Genomic DNA, 6,272 nt, shown 5'->3' with positions numbered 1-6,272 from the left:
AAGGGTTTCGGCGGGGCGGGCTGGGGGGTTGTGGCCTCGACGGCTTATAAAGCCCCCCCTCCCCGGGCGGAGTCCCGGGCGGGTACGGCCCAAAGTCGGTTTCCTCTTCTTCTTTTTAAATATATTCCGCACAGAAAAATGAATAAAAGAAATACTAAACGGACTCCAAAAATCCTGAAATAAATTTTCCCCGTCCTCCAAAAATATGCCGGACAAGGTGAACATTTATTTGGGCCTGTAATACAATTTTGAAAAACGCATATTTTTCCTAATTCAAATGAAATAGCGATAAAAAATCCGAATAAAAACCTTATTTGATTTTAACATTAAATCTCCAATATTTCTTTATTTTGAGGAAGTCATTTTATCCTCTCTCTTTTATTTTTATAAAAGAAATATTCCAAGAGAAAATGATTAAAATCAAACGATCCTCTTTTCAAAATTCGAGAAAAACTCAAATATGAAAATAACGAAATTCCCAACTCTCTCCGTGGGTCCTTGAGCTGCGTAGAATTTCTAGGATCAAGCCAAAATGCAATAAAATATGATATGCAAAGATGACCTAATGTATAACATTCCAAATTGAAAATTTGGGATGTTACAAACCTAACCCCTTAAGATGAATCTCGCCCTCGAGATTCGGGTTGGCTAGAAAATAGGTGAGGGTGATCCTTCCGTAGGTCTTCCTCTCGTTCCAAGGTGGCTTCATCCTCAGTATGGTGGCTCCACTGAACCTTACAAAACTTGATAACCTTGGTGCGTGTGACTCGGCTGGCAAAATCAAGAATCCTGACTGGTTTCTCCTCATAGGTCAAGTCGCCATCCAACTGAATCGCTTCCAGTGGCACTGTATCTCTCAGAGGGATATCAGGAATCTCTGCGTGGCACTTCTTGAACTGAGAAACGTGGAACACATCATGAACTTCTGACAATCCTTCGAGCAATTCCAACTTATAAGCAACTTCTCCCATACGTTCCAAAACTTTGTATGGTCCCACAAAACGTGGTGCTAACTTTCCCTTAACTCCAAAGTGCTTCACTCCTTGAAGGGGTGATACACGAAGATACACTCTGTCTCCAACTTCGTAAACTGTCTCCTTGCGTTTAGAATCCGCATAGCTCTTCTGCCTGGACTGGGCTACCTTGAGTCTATCGTGAATCACCTTAACCTTCTCTTCAGACTCTTTAATCAAATCTGGTCCAAACAACTATCGATCTCCAACTTCATCCCACAACAACGGTGTCCTGCACCTCCTTCCGTACAATGCTTCGAAAGGGGCCATATTCAAGATGGCTTGATAGCTGTTGTTGTAAGAGAACTCTGCGTAAGGCAAATTGTCGTCCCAACTAGATCCATAGTCTAGCGCACAAGCTCTCAACATGTCCTCCAAAATATGATTGACTCTCTCAGTCTGTCCATCTGTCTGCGGGTGAAAAGCTGTACTGAACTCTAGCCTGGTTCCCAAAGTTTCATGCAACTGATTCCAAAATTTTGAGGTAAGCTGGGTTCCTCTATCTGATACAATGGTCTTCGAAACTCCATGCAAACATACGATCCTGGTCATGTATATATTTGCTAACTTAGCACTGGTGTAAGTGGTCTTCACTAGGATGAAATGAGCTACTTTCGTCAAACAAGCGACCAGAACCCATATCGAGTCATAGCCTGAACGAGTCCTGGGCAATCCCGTGATAAAATCCATACCTAGCTTGTCCCACTTCCATTCGGGTATCGGCAATGGTTGTAGCAATCCTGCTGGCTTCTGATGCTCCGCCTTCACTCTCTGACATACAACACAAACTGCTACATACTCCGCAATATCCTTCTTCATTCCGGTCCACCAGAATCTATCCTTCAAATCCATATACATCTTGGTATTTCCTGGGTGAATCGAATATGGCGAATCATGGGCCTCTTGCAAAATCAGCTTCCTGGTCTCTTGATCATTTGGCACATATACGCGGTCCTCAAACCAGAAGGTATCGTGCTCATCCTCATGAAATCCTTTAGCCTTTCCTTTGCTCATCCATTCCTTTATCTCGGCAATCTCCTTGTCCATCTTCTGAGCTTCTCTGATCTTATCCATCAAAGTAGACTGAATCTCCAATGCTGCTACATAGCCTCTCGGAACTATCTCCAAACATAGCTCACGAAAGTCTTCTGCTAACTCCTTGGGTAACCCTCCGGTCATGAGTGTATTGACATGACTCTTGCGGCTCAACGCATCGGCTACTACGTTAGCCTTTCTGGGATGATAATGCAACTTCATATCATAATCTTTAATGAGCTCCAACCATCTCCTCTGCCTGAGATTCAACTCCTTTTGCATGAAGATATACTTCAAACTCTTGTGATCCATTTATACCTCACAATGGTTTCCGATGAGAAAATGTCTCCAAGTCTTCAATGCATGCACTACGGCTGCTAACTCCAAATCATGGGTAGTGTAATTCAACTCATGGGGTTTCAGTTGTTGTGAGGCATACGAAACAACTCTTCCTTCCTGCATAAGCATTGCTCCAAGTCCTCGACGAGAAGCGTCGCAATACACTTCATAATCCTTGCGTTGATCTGGCAGGATCAACACTGGTGATGTAACCAAGCGTTTCTTCAACTCCTAAAAACTGGCCTCACACTCCTCAGTCCATTTGAACTTGGTGTCCTTTTTTAACAACTCCATCATAGGCTTTGCAATCTTCGAGAAATTCTCAATGAACCTCCGGTAGTATCCTGCGAGTCCAAGAAAACTCTGGATCTCTCCAACTGACATGGTTGCCTCCCAATTTGTCACAGTGACGACTTTGGCTGGGTCTACCGCTATTCCTTCTCCGGATATAACATGTCCAAGGAATCCAACTTCCTTCAACCAAAACTCACACTTGCTGAACTTGGCGTATAGCTGATGTTCTCTAAGCTTCCCAAGTACTAATCACAAATGCTCTTTATGCTCCTCTTCATTCTTCGAGTAGACCAGAATATCATCAATGAACACCACAACAAACTTATCCAAAAACTCCATATACACCTTGGTCATCAAGTTCATGAAATAGGCAGGTGCGTTAGTCAGGCCAAATGACATAACGGTATACTCATATAGCCCGTACCTCGTGGTAAAAGCTGTCTTAGGTATGTCCTGCTCTCGAATCTTCAGCTGGTGGTACCATGATCGCAGATCGATCTTGGAAAACACCTTAGCTCCTTGCAACTGATCAAACAAATCATTGATCACGGGCAGTGGGTACTTGTTCTTGATCGTCACCTCATTCAATCCTCGATAATCAACAACCATCCTCAACGATCCATCCTTCTTATCCACTAGAAGTACTGGTGATCCCTAAGGTGACGAGCTTGGGCGAATATATCCTTTATCTAGTAACTCCTTAATCTGCTTCTTAATGTCCTATAAATCATGTGCGGGCATCCTGTACGGTCTCTTAGATATTGGCCCTATGCCTGGCAAAATCTCAATCAAAAACTCAATGTCTCTATCTGGTGGCATGCCTGGCAACTCTTCTGGAAATACATCCGGGAAATCCCTCACCACTGGTACTTTCTCCTGTAAAACACCTGATAAGGAATTTACTTGAGTCCTAATCGGCACATGCCAGGATACATACTTGATCCTTCTTCCTTCTGGGGTGGTGAGCAAAATCGACTTACTGGCGCAATCGATGTTTCCTCCATACATCGATAGCCAATCCATACCCAGAATCACATCCAAACCTTGCAACTCCAAAATTATCAGGTCTAAGGGGAAAACATGCCTACCTATGGTCAATGGCATATGAGAACATCCTTGGCTTGCCATATACTCTGCTCCTGGTGAGCTCACTAACATAGGTGTACTAAGAACTTTGGTGGGCAGCTTATACTTATCCACAAATCCCCTTGATATGTATGAATGCGATGCACCAGTATCAAAAAGAACGACTGTAGTAAATGACTTAACCAAAAACTTACCTATTACTGCATCTGGCTGGGCTTCAATCTCCTCCACGTTAACGTGGTGCACTAGTCCCCTGTTGAAAGGGTTGGGCTTCTTCCCAGAACTTCCATTGCCGTTTCCATTCTTAGCTTCAGGACATTCATTGGCGTAATGTTCGGTCTTCTGGCACTTGTAGCAAGTAACGTGGCTTAGATCTTTCTTGGCGGGGGTTGCTGGGTTGGAACGGTTCTGTCCGTTGCTTCCTCCATTACCATTCCTGTTCTTGGAGCCACTATGGTTGTGCGAACTTCCTCCACTGCGATTGTGACCTCCATGGTTATGCTGAAGGGGTCCTCCCGAGTTCGGGGTAAAACGGGGTCTCTGCTGAGCTCCAGAATTATACTTCCCTTGTCCATACTTCCTCTTGCAGTTATCAATCTACTTCTGCTTCCCTTCAAGCATGACAGCTCTATCTACCAACTGTTGGTAGTTATTAAAGGTTGCTACCATCAATTGCATGCTCAACTCATCATTCATTCCTTCCAGAAACTTCTCCTGTTTAGCTGCATCCGTAGCAACGTCATCTGGGGCATAACGTTCTAGCTTGCTAAAGTCATCCACATACTGGCCAACGGTGCGTCCTCCTTGGTGTAAGTTGCGGAACTCACGCTTCTTCATGGCCATAGCTCCTGCTGATACATGGGCAGTGCGAAAAGCCTGCTGGAACTGGTCCCATGTAACATTGGCTATAGGATAGGTGACAATGTAATTCACCCGCCATGAGGCTGCTGGTCCATCCAATTGGTGCGTGACAAAAAGCACATTCTCAACATCTATGCATCCTCCAGTGGCTAACTCCCTTCCAATCCCGCGGAGCCAATCATCTGCCACTATCGGCTCGGTGCTACTGGAAAACACTAGCGGCTGCAACCTCAGAAAACGGGCTAAGTTCCCAACTGGGGGTGGTGGTGGTGGTGGGTTGTTGTTGTTGTTGTTGCCTTGGTTCTGAACTAACAACTGTATCAAGGTATTCTGCTGGTGGTTCAACTAAGTGAGCTCCGGTGGAAAGGTAAATCCGCAATCATGTCTCGGAGGCATCTGAGGGTTTAGAGGGAAGAGAATATAATAGAATGAGGTCTAGTGAGAAAACACTACCCATATGCACATGAGAAAAACACAATCATATCACTCAATCAATCAAGCAAGGGCATACAATCGGTCTAGAACTATCGTTACAAAAGTGCTCGGACTATACTATATACATGGTGGAATACTACTACTAATATGGTCGTCGACTACAAAAATTGATCGGTGGAAGACTCCATAACATCCACTCCGGCTTGATCAACATAGTCATCATCGCTATCGTCGGGGTCCGAGTCGGTGTCGTCGATGATGATCTAGTTCTCCAGGCAAGTAGAATCGTCGTCTTCTCCTCCTGGCACGGGGTCTCCCATGAATACTCCTAGCTTCCTTGTTAGATCATCATTCATCTCCACTTGTATCATCATTTCCTCCTCGTATCCATCGCGTGTAGACTTGAGTTCTTCCTCCAGCTCCGTGATCCTGGTCATCGCCTTCTTCAGATCTATCATGCATGCGCGCATCTGGTTCTCCTGGCAACGAATGTGCTGGTTTAACTCCTGGATGAAAGCTGCAATGGATCTATCATTCCTGGTGCTAATCATCTCCCATTGCTCATCTCGGCACCCACAAATCTGGTAGATAGTATCCTTGAGATCCTTGTGGTAAACTTCTCCCATGCGTCCCATGGTGATGTGGGCTGCCATACTCTTTCCTAGACTCTAGGTTGGTGCATCAAAGGAAAACTCTATGGGCTCAGTGACTGGCGTAAATGTCCTTCCTGGAACTTGAACTTGAATCATCCAGCGCTCCTCTTCTGGTAAAGTGGCGTTGTAAGTCCCGGTGAAGCTTCGTATTCCGATGTGCAGTTACCTAGTGGCTTCCTTCAAGTGGCGTCCAAAAGGTGTGTCTTCATCTGGTTGTGCAAACCTGTTCCTTGCGTCCGCCATCCTAAAGAGTAGAAAATGTAGAGGAGTCAGAAATGAGAAGAGAGTAGTGATCTAGGCCTTTAGGTTAGTGGTCGTGTCCTTTAGTCAGCGTGTGCTCTAATACCATCTTGTAGCGACCAGACCTCAAACAGTCTGATCTCTGTGCATCAGTGTCATCCCTGGATCGGTAATGCTGACACGCACAGTACTTGAGGATTTATAACAGAGTAGCAATCACACACTTATTGCATCGAATGTCTCATAAGAGAACTTATTACAATAAATATGGCTTAAGGCCATCTAATACGATAATAGCGGAAGGCTTGGAAGATAA

Source organism: Triticum dicoccoides, chromosome 6A, assembly GCF_002162155.2.
Source record: "Triticum dicoccoides isolate Atlit2015 ecotype Zavitan chromosome 6A, WEW_v2.0, whole genome shotgun sequence".
Lineage (NCBI taxonomy): Eukaryota > Viridiplantae > Streptophyta > Magnoliopsida > Poales > Poaceae > Triticum > Triticum dicoccoides.
This window is presented reverse-complemented; position numbering follows the sequence as displayed.